This window comes from Cetorhinus maximus, chromosome 15, assembly GCF_964194155.1.
Source record: "Cetorhinus maximus chromosome 15, sCetMax3.hap1.1, whole genome shotgun sequence".
Taxonomy (NCBI): Eukaryota; Metazoa; Chordata; class Chondrichthyes; order Lamniformes; family Cetorhinidae; genus Cetorhinus; species Cetorhinus maximus.
This window is the reverse complement of record NC_135893.1, coordinates 48,005,494-48,022,962: the sequence shown is the minus strand read 5'-3', so window position 1 is coordinate 48,022,962 and position 17,469 is coordinate 48,005,494. Positions and strand designations below refer to the sequence as shown.

Here is a 17,469-nt window from a genome sequence, read left to right as displayed (position 1 = left end):
ACAGGGATGATGATTGGCTGGATTGGATTTGGCCTGCTTAGTTGACAGGACATTCCTAGGCAATTTTACACATTGTCAGGTAGATGCCAGTGGTGTACATGTATGGGAACAGCTTGGCTTGGGGTGCAGCAAGTTCTGAAGCATATGTCTTCAGTATTACGGCCAGCTTGTTGTCAGGATCCGTAGCCTTTGATGTATCCAGTGCCTTCAGCTGTTTCTTGATATCATGTGGAGTGAATCATATCAGCTGATGACTGGCGTTAGCAATGGTGGAGAGGCCTCAGGAGTGGGGATCATCCACTTGGCACTTCTGGCCGAAGATGTTGGCAAATGCTTCAAGCTTGTCATTTGCACTGATGTGCTGGGCTCCCCCATCACGGAGGATGAGGAAGTTGTTAATGCTCCTGGCCAACAAATATTGCAAAATATTACATCTGTTTGACACAACTAGTAATAAAGTGCCTCAGCTTGTAAAAGAATGCTCTTGGAAACTGTGGGAAAACTCATGTGATTTGATGCTCATTCATCTAAGCACTTCAGACAGGATGGGGTATACATGACAAGAATGTATTTTGGTGTTGAATTTTTTTGTGCTACCTTATTCCGAGAAAGAGCACATATGGGCCAACTATTTTTTCTGTAAACTGGTCTCTATGTAGTCCAGGCATGGTTTTGGGAGGCCCAGACTTTCCTAACATCTGTAGCCCCTCTTGGCCTCAGACTGGTATCCAGAGGGAAGAGGGAAGCCTGGGGCCTAGTCAGTTGCAGGGGTTGCTGGAAAGTGCTAACATGAGGGAAATACCAACCGCCCAATGGGAATCCACTCTAGATTTTTTTGTCGAGGTAACTCCTTTAGCCATTGGCTAAGGTGGTTAATGTTGAAAGGCACCAACCAGCAGGGCCCAGATCGCCACGGATGTAGATGTGACCTCGTCCTCCAGGTGTGGCATTCCCTGGCCTCTCTCACAGTGGCCAGCCTCATCATCATCACCACCCCGCCGCCGCCGCCCCACCCCCCACCCCAGCGCCCACCAGCAAAACCCAGCCAAACCACTAATCCCCCTCGATGGAATCCCCACCTCAGCAAATTAAACTAAACCCTCTCACTAGCACTACACCTCAGCAATTTAACACTCAGAAAACCCACACCTCACTATGAAACCACCTGAGTAAGGCCCATCATAGCATGAACCCACACCCACCCCCACCACCGAAAAGGCCTGCACCACAGCACTAACTTCCCCCCAACCTCCCCCAACAGGCCCTCACCATAGCACTAAATCCGCTCACCACAGTGCTGAATCGCCCAAACATAGCTCCTCACCACTGGTCTTGGGACTGCATAGAAAAGATACACTACATTAAGGCAGATGACAGTCAAATAAGCTGCACCAGGGTATTGATTCCCGATATAAAGGTTTTCTCATGTGTTGATGCAAACCAATGTCAGACATTCAGGGGCAAGTTATCACAGATCAATCAGCTTGATGGGTAAACCAGCCAGACATGGTCAAAGATTGCCTACATTGTTCCTCTGACACGCAGGTACCTTGCTGTTTAATGTGTTGTGATATTCACTTCGAACAGTCGGCCTACAAAAAGTTTCCATTCGCAACTAAAAAAAATCCAAGAATTGGCCACCTAGTCTGTTGATTCAGATCAATAAAAGAGATATAACCATTTTGTATCTTTAGCTAGAAAATTCCTCAGAGCTGCTCCTGCTGTGCCACAGCTTGCACACACAGCCAGCTATTCGACCATGATGACCACATTGCACGGCACTTATTAACATACTTCCCTCCCCCCTTCAGAAGTGCAACACAACCAGGGACAGCAAGAGCTAACCAAGAGGTGGACAAGTGCATTTGCACACCCTGACCATTATTACGATGGTCATTGCTGTAGCTCATGTTGAGACACAAGGTACATGTGACCTATGCACTGGGAAAAGTGCAGGTACCAGCCACCGGAGAAGGTTGCACATGAGTTCTGCTGCTGAGGAGTCAGGTGAGTAATTTTATGGGGCAGCCTAGAATAGACAAATGAAATGTTTGGTGTCTTGGAAAACCTTCAGTCAAAGTGCACAGAGCAATCCAGCACAAAAATGGCACAGGGGCTTTGTGCAAAGCTTGAAGCCCATCCTTTCCATTCTGGATGTGGTGGGCCAATTCCACGAGAACACTTGTAGATCGAACCATGACGCAGCATCTGATGGCCAATGTTGCAGCTTCCATTGCATCACAAGCAGCAGCCAACCGACATGAGCACTGCAATGGAAGCTCAGGCTGCTGCCTTCATAACTGTAGATTACAACGCACAAAGGGGTTTGCAGGTCACGGACCCAAACCCTAACCAACAGATAAGGATACTGTCCTAGGGGAGTGACAGTGTTTCCATGCAGCATAAACCTGCTGTCCTCTCTCAGGATGACAGTATTTTTTATCGCATTCCTTGCTTTTGAGCATCAACCATCCCTCCGGAGATGGTGCAGTCCACAGGTCAGCCTTCTAGGCCTCAAGTTGTTCACGGTCATCCTGCCAGGCATCAGAAATAAAAATGGAAAATGCTAGAAATATTCAACAGGGTTTAAATGTTGGGCAGCTAAACAAACCCAAATAGATCTGCGCTGGGGCACAAGGCATCCATAGAATGCTGTAACATGCCAGAGAGTGGGCTTCATGATTTTCCAGTGCTGCACTGGAGGCTTGGGTCACCAAGATGCAAAGGAGAAGAGAGGTTGTTTATATGCATGGGGCCAGAGAGTGCTCCCGAGAAGCTCTAAGAAGGCAGTGGGACCAGATAACTATAGCGGTCAATGCTAAGAGTCTAGTCCTGAATACCTGGATACATCCCAAATACATCCTGTCAGCATCCTCCATTCAAATTCAGCCGTCTTCCATCAGCCATGCCACAGGCACTGGGGTAGCACTGCGTAGGAACACTGGGACAGGTAAAAACACATGAAAGGCCGGGACTACGGGAATGCACTAGGGTCATTAGTTGACTCTGTATTCAATCTGCCAATGTTTGATTTATAAATTTAGTTTGGAATATTTGTTTTCTTTTTGTATTGTGTCAAGAGGAGGCTGTGATGCTCAGTAATTAAGGGAAAATAAGGCGCGCAACTGTTGCTGGATGGGGAATTGAAGTTGCATTTACTGGTACCAGAGTCAGGTGAACGGCTCATGAATCTTAACCACTTGTGTGAGGTCACTGAACTTGCAGCACTGCAGCCAGGTATTTAGGACTAGACTCTTAGCGTTGACCGCTATAGTTATCTGGTCCCACTGCCTTCTGAGAGCTTTACGAGAGCACTGTCCAGTCCCATGCTTATAAACAACATCTCTCCTGCTTTGCATCTCGGTGACCAAAGGCTCCAGTGCAGCACTGGAAAATCATGAAGCCCACTCTCTGGCATGTTACAGCATTCTATGGATGCCTCATGTCCCAGTGCAGATCTATTTGGGTTTGTTTAGCTGCCCAACTTTTTAGCCCTGTCGAGTATTTCCAGCATTTTCTGCTTTTTATTTCAGTTTTCCAGCATCTGTAGTACTTTATTTTCCTGTTGCCCTATTTCTAGGACCAGTCTCTCACCTCAGTATCCATGGTTTAAATATTAAAAATCAATGAAAAATGAGGATTACAGATCTAAACTCAGAATCTTATAGCTCTCTTGGATTCAAGACCCTTCCTCAATCTACATTTAGTGATCATGTGTTTATTCTAGACCCTGTGCCACTTATATGAAGGTGAAGCTCCATGTTTTCAACAATATTTGCTCTTGGAGTATTGATGTTAGATATTGAATTTCCACGAGGCTTGACCTCAATTTACCACTACTGTCTGTGCTTCTATTCATCAGTGGCTTGCATTCCAGCAGTCTCTGACCCTCAGGGAAAGCAAAACTCATAACTTGACACCTTGTCCTTCTGCTTTAGTGCGTACTTCACGGCTATCTCTATTTGGATGCTATAATAGGTTACTTACTGCTGCTGAGGAAAAGATAGTTCTATTTTGATATGCAACTGAAGCAGTGTACAACACTGGATCATAAACATTATATTTGCTAGGATCATAAACATTATATTTGCTTCTGATTTGAATATATGAAAAGCCTGTGAAATTGAAAGTGCCAAGGTAAACCTAACTAGGGCATACAATTTACAAGTAACAGAAAAAGACAAACAATGTCACTACTCAAGAGTTAACCCTGCCATTGACGGCAATTCTTCAGTTAATCTCCAGTATGACTCTGGAGCTCCACACAGTATGCAATACCCATATCACACAGCTACCCGATAAAGCAATCTTTTAAATGCATGCTTTAGCATTGACACCTTCAGAATCAGCTCATTATTATAACATTTACAAAAAAGTTTCTGCATGATTAAAAAGACCTCGTTGACTATAGGTGCAATGATGTTTATTTCTGTTTCAAATGAAAAAAATACATAATTTGAAGCTGATAATTTGTTTTTGCCCAGATTCTGTAAACAGCAGCAGCCTGGATGAGATTTTACTTACTTTATTAGTGACACAAACTGCATAAAACCATTAAGAATGCTGCCTGTGTTGAAGTCCCTGGCTGTATGGCCCTTGTGTTCAGCTCACATTTCTCTGCAATTTACTGCTCAGGCCCCATTCCAAACTGATGATGTGATGATTTGTCTCTATTGTTACACAACATCCAGGCAGGAATCTGGTCTATCAAGTAAGCCCAACTATCAAAGCCACTGTTGGGCACAGACAACCTGCCTAACAACGTCTCACTTGATGGCTAATCACTAAAGGTTAAACATGAATCAAATTTAACCCACTCACTGTCTTTCTTTTATAGCCAAGTTTCAGTGCCAGAGAATCACTAGCTTCTAAAATGTACAGAAAAACTTGCCATAAGTTAATCATCAGATGTGGCTGGAGGTTCATTTTGCCGAGTCTTTACAATTCACAGTAAAGTTCCCAAACCAAAGCCTCAGTTCTGTATTCGCTTCCATCTGGATGTCATTCAAACCAGCCGGACAACGTCAAATGAGAAGAGCAGAACTTATAAAACTCTCACGACTCTACCAATCTTCTAACTGCATGTTCTTGCCTCCAGTCATTGACAGATGGGATATCCACCCCAACCCCCTGTACCCCCTCCTCCCCTCCCCACCCCCCACCCCCACCACCTCAGTCAGAGCTCTCAGATTGTATCTGTGTTAGTCACTGCCCAAGAATGTTTCTCTGAATGATTACCCTGCCACCCTCAGAACAGGAAATAAGTTCCACGAGTCAGCCTTTATCTCAGTGGAGCAGGAAAAATTTGAAATTAGTTCAATTCCAGACAGAGAAGACATGAAGCGAGCCCAAGTCACTACCAAAAGGGCCAAAGAGTGAGACAAGTTCTAAATGGCTGCAGCGCTATTAAGATTAGTCTGTTAGAAAGTCTGAATTTAGCACACAATTTTCATCATAATTGCTGATTATCATAATGTGAATTTGCTTGTAGGTGCTAAAGTAAAAAACTGCAGGTTCAGCTCTCAGCACTGATTGGATGCATTTTTTTTTAAACACAGCAGTATATGCAGGCTCCTTGCACCCACTTCTGCTGAAGGTGTGGAGTGTTCTGGCTGTCACACAGCGACATGTTGCAGGATGGCTCAGGGATCCAGGGAGAGGCTGCACAGGTTCTTGAATGTGGCACCGAGGTCCTGGTGGAGGAGGTGGGATGTCCTGTATCCACAGGGAGGGAGGAGCAAGTTTCCAACGTGCCAGCACGCCCTTTCTCCCAGTGACCCTCTTATAAGGGGGAATAGCACAACACTTAACTGTTTTTTAAAAAAAGGTAAAATCCTAGAGAATTCCAGTGTTGATACAGCATTGGTGAAGTCTTGACAAAGTGTTTCAGAGAGTCTCACAATGTGTTTCAGAGGTGCACTCCACAGCTCCGATAGCAATAACAGCGAGTATCCCTTTAAGTAGTGCTTGAAACTGACACCAATGCTATATTTCCTCCCAAATGCTGGTTGCTGTTAGGAGAGGGGGTCAGCTAAAGTGCTGGCCACCAAAATACCATTCAGCCTCTTCAATGAGCACTAGCGGACATTTTAAGAGGCAATCAGCCTCTTAATGAGCCTCTGAATGCGATGGCTGTTCGTAGCGCTGGCTTAAACTCCTTTAACAATATGGCGTCCTGCACTAAACATGGACTAAATCAGTGTTTAAAACTCCATCTTGGTCACCTCAAAGGTTCTGCAGAGCCTAGAGTTTTGGGTGAAAATCTTCCTTATGTTATCTTAAATTCTAACCCAGAATTGCAATAACCTGTGCGATTAGATTTCATGCATCTGTTGGTTGTATTTGTCATCTTGAATGCTTCTTCTCCTCGGACACTCTTCTCTCTCTTTCAAAACCATTGCTCTCATATCTCACCTCCCCCAGCCCATCTGCCCTTGCAACTATGACCGATCCCAAGTTTGCTTACCTCTCCAAAATCCTTGAAGCTGTTGTTACCTCAAAAATCCTGTGCCCATGTTTAAGTCTCTCCAATCAATTTTACACCTTGCCACAGCAGAGAAACAGCCCTAATTAAAGTCACAAATAGCATCTGTTGAGTGTAATCATAGCATTTTACCACTCCTCATCCTCACTCTCTCTACAGTCTTTGACATGGTCAAATACACCATTCTTTTCCAATGAGTCCATTCCATTGACTACCTCGATGGGATTGCTCACTTGGTTCAACTCTTTCCTACTGGATCAGCTACAGCGTTGCAGGAATTGGCTTTATCTGCCACCCTCACACCATTACCTGTCGTGGCATCACAACCATGTGCCCTCACCCCGCCCGCACCCCACCCCCACCCCCCAGCGACTCACTGCAAGAATCTGCCCGTGTCTCCTCCATCTCTTCCTCATCTCTCATGGTGCTGTTTATTGGCCCCATGATTTTGAGCAGCTTTTACAGCAACAGGAATAAGCCATTCATCCACTCAGGACTTCTAAATCATAGCTGATCTTACTCATCTTTTCTTCACAGCAGCTACCAGGCAAAAATCTATCTATCTTAAACATAAAAATTTCCAATTGACTTAGGACCCACAGCCTTTCATTCCACCACTGCCTCTGTGCTGTTGGACTGCTTCTCCACTGCCCACTGACTGTTGTGTTGCAATTTCTTCCAGTTCAACAGTAGGAAGATCAAAGCCATTACTTTTGTGGGCCAAATCTGTACCCTCTTCAACAATTCCATTCACTTCCCTAACTATTTTCTCAGATCAAACCAGATGCTGAGCTGAATTTCCAAGCCCATAGCCTATACATCACAATGACCACCTCCATAAAACCATTCACCTCAGCCCTTTGTTATTGAAACTCTCATCCATGCCTTTGAAATCTTGACACTCAATGACTGCAATGCTCTCCTGGCCAATCTCACCAGCTCCACCCACTGTAACCTCTAAACCATTCGGAACAATGCCAGTAAGATTATTTCACAAGACACTTCCAGACTTGACTATCTGACCGGCCTCCCATCTTCTACCTTTAATAAACTTCAGCTTATCCAAAACTTTGCTGATATATCCCTAAGCCAAGCCCAGTCCTGCTTTATTTCAACACATTAATTATAAAATTTTCAGTCATGTTCAAATCACCTCCACCCCTCTCTGCTTCTATAATCTCATACAGACCTACAAAATTCCAAGGGCTCCCCACTTCTCCAACTCTGGAGTCTTGTGCACACCCCCCCAAACTCCCAAGTGACCATAACTTCAGCATCTAGGTCATTAGTTCTGGGATTTCCTCCTTAAACATCTTTGTCTCTTCCATCTTCTAAGGTCCACCATAGCTCCTTGACCAAGCTTTTCACTCCTCTTAGCTTCCTTAGCTTCTTTTCTCTTTCGGTGTCAACCTTTGCCTGATTACATTTACCTGAGATGCCTTGGAGCATTTTTCCTCAAAGTGCTTTTTAATGTAAATTGGTGATGTTGTTTCAGCCAAAGGAGTATCCAGTAGTTAAGGAGTTAAAACTAGCTCCCTGGTCATAGAGAAATCAATCGGCATAGGGCAATGTTTTACATAGCCCAAAGGTGGATTAAAACTGTGCAACACTGAACAGGTCCTCATAATGCGTTGAGTTGTCAGAACTGAATCCTTATACTTTATTTATTTTTACCTTGGTACTTCCCTCATTTTTCCCATAGCGAACCCCACAGTTTCCCTTGCTTTTTTCGCAAGCTATCAAATCTCTTTCTCCATGCTTATTTTCCGACATTCTTACCTTATCCTTCATAACGTGTTTGATAAATAGACACATGTTCACTTGAAAAAACAGCCAATTATCACAGGACCACTAGCCTCCCAATCAGAGCACTAGCTGCTTAGCTTCATCAAGGTCAAAAGATGAATAGTGCAGCCACACATTGTCCAACTTGACTCTTTCAAGGTGTTTGAAAGATTTTTAAAGCCTCAATTCAAGATCAAGATACCATATTACCAGAGAATGCTGAAGAATCAGAACAAAAATGGTGACTGATATGTATCCCATTAAAAACTGATATAAAAACTACAAAAAAAGCTTCTGAAATAAGTAGAGTCTTAACGTATAGCATTCCTTTAATAGCACATTTCTTGGGTGTTTATTCCATGACAAAGCATTCATATAGCAATGAATATTAAATATTATAATTATAAATTCACAGATACACAACTCGAGAAGTAAATTGTGCACATTGGAAAATGTAGCTGAGCTAGACAAACCCAAGTCCAAAGTTTGATTCCGCATGAGTGCCAAGTTGTCTGCTTTCAGTTGGGCCACATTGCTTCCGAGTTCAACACTGGAATAATCTGCCAGGATTTCTGTTTCCACTTGCTAATCGGCAAGCCTTGCTGGAAACAGTGCGTGCTTGTGGGCGGCATTGGGTAAAGAAATGACTGGGTTCAGCTCTGATGCCACTCCCCCACGCTCCCCACCCCCTGACAAATCACCTGCCAACACTCATTGGGCTCAGCACAAAGGATAACTACTTGGATGAAGCAATCGGGAGCAATCTACAAAAGTCATTACTTCAGAAAAGGAGGAAACTGACAAAAATAGAAAGGAAAAAGACTGCAGATACAACCTCGCTCAGTACTTTTGTGAATGATTAGACATAGGAACATGGCATTTGGGAGCAGGAGTAGGCCATTCAGCCCTTCGAGCCTGCCCCACCATTCAAATAAGATCATGGCTGATCTGGTTATGGTCTCAACTCCATTTTACCATCTGCCTCCCATAATTTTGACTCTGTTGTCTGTCAAAAATCTGCCTAATTCTGCCTTGAACATATTCAATTATCCAGCTTCCACTACTCTCTAGAGAAGAGAATTCCACGTACTAATGACCCTCAGAGAGAAAAAAAATCCTCATCTGTGTCTTAAACAGTTGTCTCTTATTCTTAAAATATGTTCCCTGGTTCTAATCTCTCCGACAAGTGGAAACATCCTCCTGGTGTCTGCCCTGTCAAGTCCCCGCAGGATCTTATATATTTCAATGAAAAATAATAGTATAATAATATTTAATCATAAATAATGATAGACTTCAAGTAAAATAGGTTCCAGATATATGACACAGAACCAAAGTATTTAACACTGTGCACATAACATAGCAATATGGAAAGAAACTGACAGATTTTGGATACAGGAGGTCAACATCAGTCCATCATGTCCATGCCAGCCAACAAAGAGCTATCAAGTGTAATTCCACCTAACAGCTCTTGATCCATATAGGTTACGCACTTCATGTCCAAATTCATGGTGCTTTTTAAATGCAGTGAGGGGTTCTACCTCTACCATCTTTTCAAGCAGTAAGTTCCACCATCCTCTGTGGAAAAAATTCTCAAATGCCCTTTAATCTTTCTGCCAATTACTTTAAATCTGTGTCTCCCAGTTACTGACCTCTCTGCTAATGGAAATGGGTCCCTCCAATCCACCTTATCCAGGTCCCCTCAATTTTATAGGTCTCAATTAAATCTCCCCTCAGTTTCCTCTGTTCCAAGCAACCTCGGTATAACCAAAAGCAAAATACTACAGAATAAAAACAGTAAATGCTGGAAATACTCAGCAGTTCTGGCAACATCTGTGGAGAGAGAGGCAGAGTTCATTCTTCAGGTCTGCGACCTATTATCAGAAAGAGCCTTTAATCTGATGGAAGATCACTGACCAGAAATATTGACTCTTATTTTTCTTTCCACAGATGTTGCCAGACCTGCTGAGCATTCCCAGCCTATCCAATCTCTTCTGTGCCCTCTCAAGTATGATCATATCATTCCTGTAATGCAACCAGAACTGTACATAGTACCCTAACTGTCATCTAACTAATGTTTTATATAGTTTTAGCATAACCTCCCTGCTCTCATATTCTATGGCTCACCTAATAAAGGAATGTATCCTGTATGACATATTTGTCTATCTCTCCTTAGCCCCCATCTATCGCTGACCTATCTTGCTTCACCTGTTCCATCTCCCTTAAACAGTATAAATTCCATCTCATTTCTACTCTTTAGCTCTGAAGAGTCATATGGACTCGAAACATTAACTGTTTCTCTCTCCACATATGCTGCCAGACCTGTTGAGTTTTTCCAGCATTTTCTGTTTCTGTTTCAGATTTCCAGCATCCGCAGTATTTTGATTTTATCTTAATGTATCCTGTATGCCTTCCTGACCACCTTCTCTACCTGTCCTGCTAGAGCTATCTGTGGACATGTGCTCCAAAGTCCCACTGCTCCTCCACACTTCTCAGTACCTGACCATTTATTGTGTATTCCCTTGCCTTGTTAGACTTCCCCAAACGCATTGTATCACACGTCTCTGGAGCGAATTCTATTTGCCTCTATTTTGCCCATCCTGTTAATTGTACCAACTGAACTTACCTACATACAGGTGAAGAGGTGTCAGCTGTGGCTCAGTTCATAGCACCCTCGCCTTTGAGTCAGAAGGTTGTGGGTTCATGTCCCACTCCTGGAAACCAAGAACTGTGAATGTACTCGAAAGGGTTACATGCGATCTGTTGATAACTCGAAAGAGTTACATACAGGTGAAGGGCATTGATTGGATGATTACTTGAGCACATATAAAGAGATACTTCACTTTAAGGGGGTAGTTAATTAGGTTATTAGTTTATTGTTTTATTTGATTATTTGATTAACTCAGAAGAATGTAAAGAGAAAGTTCAGGGGCTGGAGTGCATCATCTACCCGCCCGCCCCCCCCCACCCCGGATGCTTTTTTAATTTAATTTGTTAAGTTTGTGTTTTTTTGTTATAGTGCATCTATAAGAGGTTGTTAACTAGTTAATTTGCTTATTAATTCATTTGTTCAATTGGTATACCCAAAGGGTATAAAGAGACACCAACAACACAAGTGTTGTGTGGAGTCAGAAGATACATACCTATAATGTCTCACTCTGTGAATAAATCTATGCTACCTGTCTTTGATTAATCCATGCCTCTCCAAATAGCTATGTTAACGAAACTCAATTTTTCCCAATAATTTTCTCTCCACTGAGATTAGGCTGACTGATCTGTAATTACTCAGTCTATCCCTTTCTCCCTTTTTAAACTATGGTACAATTTTAACTGCCCTCCAGTACCACACCTGCAGCCAGATAGGTTTGGAAAATAATGGTCAGAGTCTCTGCTGTTTCTTCCCTTGCTTCCTTTAGCAGCCTGGATACATTTCATCCAGACCTGGGAATTTATCCAATTTCAAGGATGCTAAACACCTTGGTATTTCCTCCCTGACCCCATGTTTATCCCATCCAATATATTTTACACTTCTCCTTAACTACAATGCTTGCTTCATCCCTCTGTTTTGTGAGAATAGGTGCAAAGTATTTATTAAGAACTAGGATCACATCTTGCGCCTCCACACACAAGTTGCTTTTTTGGTCTCTAACTGTCTATAAGCTTTCCTCAGTTATCTGCTTGCTCTTTATTTACAGCACATAAACTTGATCACAAAGTATGCAGGATAGCATCTTAGAGCATAAATGATTGACTCACACAGGAATTTATGAATCTTTCTAACTTAGGAGGTTAGTTCTTACTGATTTATGGTTACCAGAATCCTGTTCCCATGATGAGGAGTAGCTGGTGTCCATTCCAATGCTACTGCTTTACCTCACGTCAGAAACATAAGGAAGGCACTTCATCAGTTGCCTGAGGACACCTTTAACTTTGCAAGACCATGAAACCCATAACAAAGAGTTAGTCCACTTCTTATCCACCCCAGGGCTGGAGGGTGGGGCCCTCAAGGGTTTAACGACCTTCATTACAAGAGGTTCATAATACTTAGCATTCTCGCATTAGACCCTCAGGAGGCACACAGGAGCTTTAAGTTAGTCCAGAGGAAAGTTCATACAAGGGGAAGGTACGGCAAAGAAGCCAAGTAATGTTTCTGTACATAGTTGTGATAGACCACTGGAATTACTGATAAAGGGCAGTTTGGTGTTTGGCTATGTTGTAAGGGACTGGGAACCATGCCGACTTTGACATTCATGGTTAGCATGTGACGGCTAGCTGCGAGGTGCAAGGATTTCATTTAAAACCTGCAGAATTTGAAAGGACGCTACTCTCTGATAAGTGTGCAAAAAACATTGTTCTCGTGATTCTGTGAAGCTGCTCTTAATGAGATGGGATCTCAGCTAACACTAACAAGTCACCCCTGCCTCATATTATTCATAGGCTTAATCTTTGGCATCAACAGCTCCTGGCGCCTGTATGCATAGCTGAGTGACTAAGATAATGGGTTTGAAATCCTTTGGAGTTTCCTGATACAGGTTCAAATCCTATCAGTCTCTCTGACATGTACCATCAACACTTCGCTGATTGCAAAGGTACGAAGCACACCACTTTTCACAATTCAGGAAACAACAACAACTTATATTTATGTAGCAGCTCTATCGTAATAAAATATCCCAAGGTGCTTCAGGGAAGCTTTATAAAGCAAAGCAGCAAGCCACTAAAGGAGATAGATATTAGGGTAGATGACCAAAAGTTTGATCAAAGAGGCAAGTTTTAAGGAAAAAGATGTAGAGACACAAAGAGGTTTAAGAAGGGATTCCAGAGCTTAGGGCCCAAGCAACTGAAAGGGAAGTGGCAAGTGGTAGGGTCGGTGAGTGGGAGGCAAGTAGAAAGAATTAGCATATTTATTTTATTTTTAAATTCAGTTTATTTTAAAAGTTATTTCATTTACAAATATAGGAATTTAGGAATATACAATTTCAATTAACAGCTTATGTTTTAATTTTTTCTCTGACAAGGTCCTACAAAACCCAACCACATTAACATTGGTTGTAATAGGAAAATATGATTTGGTTGACGTGGTTTTATTTAAAGTTGCACTTTTCACGAATGCAGCTACAATGGAATTATTATAGTTGGTTTTACCTGGACAATTCGATGGATAACTTAATCTTGCAGGTTCCCTATTACAGGCAAAAATGATTTGCTTCTTTCCTGAAGATAATTTTGCAGGTAGTAGGACCTCAGATACTTAAACTACTTTTTGAGGCTGTCAAGCAAATATTGAATTTAATCTCTCAATTAAAATCTTTAATCTGAGATTAATCTTGGTTTTAATTATATCTTTAATTGAAACTGCATCCATCTCATTCAAGTGTGTGCTATTACAGATGTAATTCTCATCCAAAAAATAACCAAACATGAAAATTTTGTTTTCTTATTGCTGGATTGATATTGTTGGTTTTTTTTTTAAATAGTTCCATAGTTATTTATGTAGAATTACATACAAACAGTCAAACTGATGATTGCACTGGATAGGGAGCAGAGGAGATTCACCAGGATGTTGCCTGAGCTGCAGCATTTCAGCTATGAAGAGAGACTGGATAGGCTAGGGTTGTTTTCCTTGGAGCAGAGAAGGCCGAGGGGGGACCTGATAAAGGTATACAAAATTATGAGGGGCATAGATAGGGTAGATACGAAGAAACTTTTTCCCTTAGTAGAGGTGTCAATAACAAGGGGGCAAAGATTTAAGGTAAGAGGCAGGAGGTTTAAAGGGGATTTGAGGAAAAATGTTTTCACCCAGAGGGTGGTTAGAATCTGGAACACACTGCCTGAGGGAGTGGTAGAGGCAGGAACCCTCACAACATTTAAGAAGCGCTTAGATGAGCCCTTGAAATGTCATAATACACAGGGCTATGCGCCAAGTGCTGGAAAATGGGATTAGAATAGATAGGTGCTTGATGGCTGGCACAGACACGATGGGTCAAAGGGCCTGTTTCTATGCTGTATAACTCTATGACTCTGTGAATGTTTGAGTGAAGAAGGGATCAAAAACTTGAGTCATTCCATCAAAATGAAAATGGAAAAAGAAAACTGGCAGCTTTTCATAACTACCTCCCAAAAGTGCAATGCTACATACGAGTGTGTAAAGAACTTCACATCTATTTCTTGCTACCATTTAGCCAGTTAATCAGACAGGCAAATCTGCTCACATTTTCGGGAGATTATGCTGCTCACTTTTGTTCAAACCGGCCGGTAAGTGAGTAAAGCAATTTTTATCAAAGCACCGTTGTCTGTCTTGCTAAGTCTTTACTTGCCAGCTTTGCTAAACGTTAATGGCATCAAAATATTTCAAAAACAATTTCAATAAAGCACTGCTGGAGTACAAATTTATCCCACCTCATACTATACTTTGCAGGGTCTTAATAAAACAGGTGCTAACGAGCCAGCAGCCTGTTTACACCTGCCCACTCCAGGGATGCAGAACACGCAGCCCATTTATTATAGCCTGTTTAGCGTGACAGTCAGAGGCCAATTTCCACCGCCCCCGACCTCATGCATTTCCAGCAGCAACTATAACCATTCGCCAATCTTTCCCCTCCTTAGCCTAGAGGTGTTGAAGCAATTGTGGGCCCTCAGAAATACCTCTGCTGAGATCACCAAATTCAACACAGACCAGAGATCAAACACAAACGCCCCATGCTCTATGGCGACACATAATAACAACCAACTAAACTAACAGAGCTCTTCCAAACAGTTTCTCTTTCAGTTATTTAAATAACAATCTGGAAGGACAGTGAGAAATTATCATACCTTTGAAGCTGTGGTTTTGAGATAAAGGCTCCACGTTTATCCTGTTCTGCAGATCTCCTCAGAAAAAATGCTGAGAAAACAAAAATAATATTGAAAGGTTAAGAGTAGAAAGGAATAAATTGCATCACACCAAAATTACCCTACCCTTCCTTCTCCCCACCTGCTCACCCAAGATATTCCAAAAATTCATTCCATTCCACTTCATCTCCCCACCCTTTTAACTAGCACAACCAAAAAAGATAAGAGACATAAGTCTGATCACTCACAGAATGTAAACTACCCAGTCGGCCAATAAGACGGTAGTGTCATCGGTCTAAAGGAGAGGAATCAAAAATCAAATCTCTCACATTTATTTCCTGCACTGTAGGGAAAAAATTGTAGAGAATTCTTTGCATTCCTTGTTTCATTAGGGTATTCTGTTATTTCAACAAATGTTGCTGATGCTTTCACTTTTCAGACCCTCCCAAAAACGCCTGTGGAGAACCTGATATTCTAAATGAATAGAAAGGTTTCATATCTCAATCCTGCTGTTATATCTGGTACCACATCATAGCTCAGCCCCCTCATTAATGCTCTGTTTATCACATCTGCAGTCCCCGACTAGTCAGAAACATTCCAAACCAGTATCATTAGAGCCTCCAAATATTTAATTGAAATGTATCAACTGCTGTCTTCCCATCTTTCCTTAACATTCCTTCAGGCCCATTGTAAAATCAGTCTCTTATAGATTCTGGCGATTATTTCCAGTCTGCTTTTATACAAACTGACGATACATGAACTAGCTCTCCTAAAGAAAAAACTAAACCTTTTGGATCAATTTTCACCTCCAACAATAACTTGCCTCTAAATAGTGCCTAATATGTAGTAAAATGTCCAAAGGCCTTATATCCATATAATATTGGTGAAGAACTTCCCTCTGTTCCATTCTCTTGAATGAAATGAAGTTTTACCCTTGGTCAGTCTACACATATTCCAATAACGTTCTGATGGAGTCTCCAAACTCACTCTGCCTTGTGTTCATCAATCTCTTTGCTTCCAGTCAACTGATTGCTCATTTTCACCTCTGCATTCTCAGTATTCCAACTACAATCCTACTGCTCTTATACTCTTAAATATTGTGAAATTTGAAATTCGTCTAATCCATGATTATTGATAAGGTTTTCTGTATGCACATCCTACCAGAATTTTGTCCCTGGAACTTGGTTCTTGTTCATTTCAGTGAGTCATCTGCCATTGCCCAACTTCCCATTATGACAACATTGTTGGTGACTTGTAAGGAAACTATGTTGTTCATCATGGTCCATCTTCTGACTCACTTTCAATTCAATCAAAGTTCCCAAAGGCTTTGGTCTCCCACTCTTTTCCTTTTTTACATCAGAAATCTTTGCACTTATCCAATCTGGTACAGTTCAGATGATGATCCCATTTTATATTCGTCGGCTTCCTCCACATGCACATCCTCAGTTCTGACAACCTCCAGTTGTCTTGCCATGCAATGCCCAAATCACTATATTGGCATCCTCCATGTCACAATGAAAAATGTCTTTTGATTCTTAAAAGGCACAGCTTCATGTCTGTTGGGTATTTAACCAGCACCTACCACCTCATTCGTTGGTATTCTGCACACACTCCGTAATAGCATTATATCACATCAGCCTCAGTCTGAATTACTGGATTCTGGGTGGCATCTTTGTGGTCTCCTTGGTGTGATCAGTTTCAATCTTGAACTGCAGGCTCAAGATGTAATCAGAGAATTTTTCTCATGCCCAAGTCACTGCAAGGGCTTCATTCTCTGCGACAGCATAGCACTGTTCAGTTTCAGTTAAGGGCCTTGATGCGTAATAGGCAGGTCTTCTTGTTCCATTATTCTGGAATAACACTGCTCCCAGTCCTGTTGCTGACACACCCACCACTACAATAGTTGGAAGTTTGGGATCATAGTGGATTAGGACCTCCGAAAATATCAACATTGTTTTGATTCGTTCAAAGGATTGCTGTTGATGCTCAGCTAGGATCCACACCTGGTCTTGTCGCAAAAGTTATCTTAAGAGGTTCATTTACTTGAACTAGGTGGGGTAGGAGTTTTCCCAGTTGGTTGACCATACCCATATACCTATGTGATATTCCTGACAGGCAGGAATTCCCTTAGGGCTTTTTGTCTTTTGCGGCTCTGCAGTGATTGCAGCTGCCTGTATAACATGGCCTAGTAATTTTATTGTGGATTTGGAAAAATCACATTTGTCGTTGAATGTTAAGCCAGCATCTTGTAGTGTTCTTAATACTTCTCTTACTCTTTTGTCATGTTCTTCCTTTGTTGAGCCATGGATTAAAACATCCTCTATGTGACATATGACACCTTCCATACCTTCTAGTATGTTGGACATCGCCCTTTG

General features: G+C 42.1%; 1 protein-coding gene across 4 annotated transcripts in view; it reads right to left on the bottom strand.

Moving 5' to 3' along the window:
• rhbdf1a (rhomboid 5 homolog 1a (Drosophila)) overlaps positions 1 to 17,469 on the bottom strand; it is a 351,324-nt gene that overhangs the window by 220,076 nt on the left and 113,779 nt on the right. For all 4 annotated transcript variants that reach the window (XM_078558344.1, XM_078558345.1, XM_078558343.1 and 1 more), the window contains exon 3: positions 15,077 to 15,146. The gene's annotated coding sequence lies outside the window, so the exon portion shown is untranslated. The remainder of the gene's footprint in view (positions 1 to 15,076; positions 15,147 to 17,469) is intronic.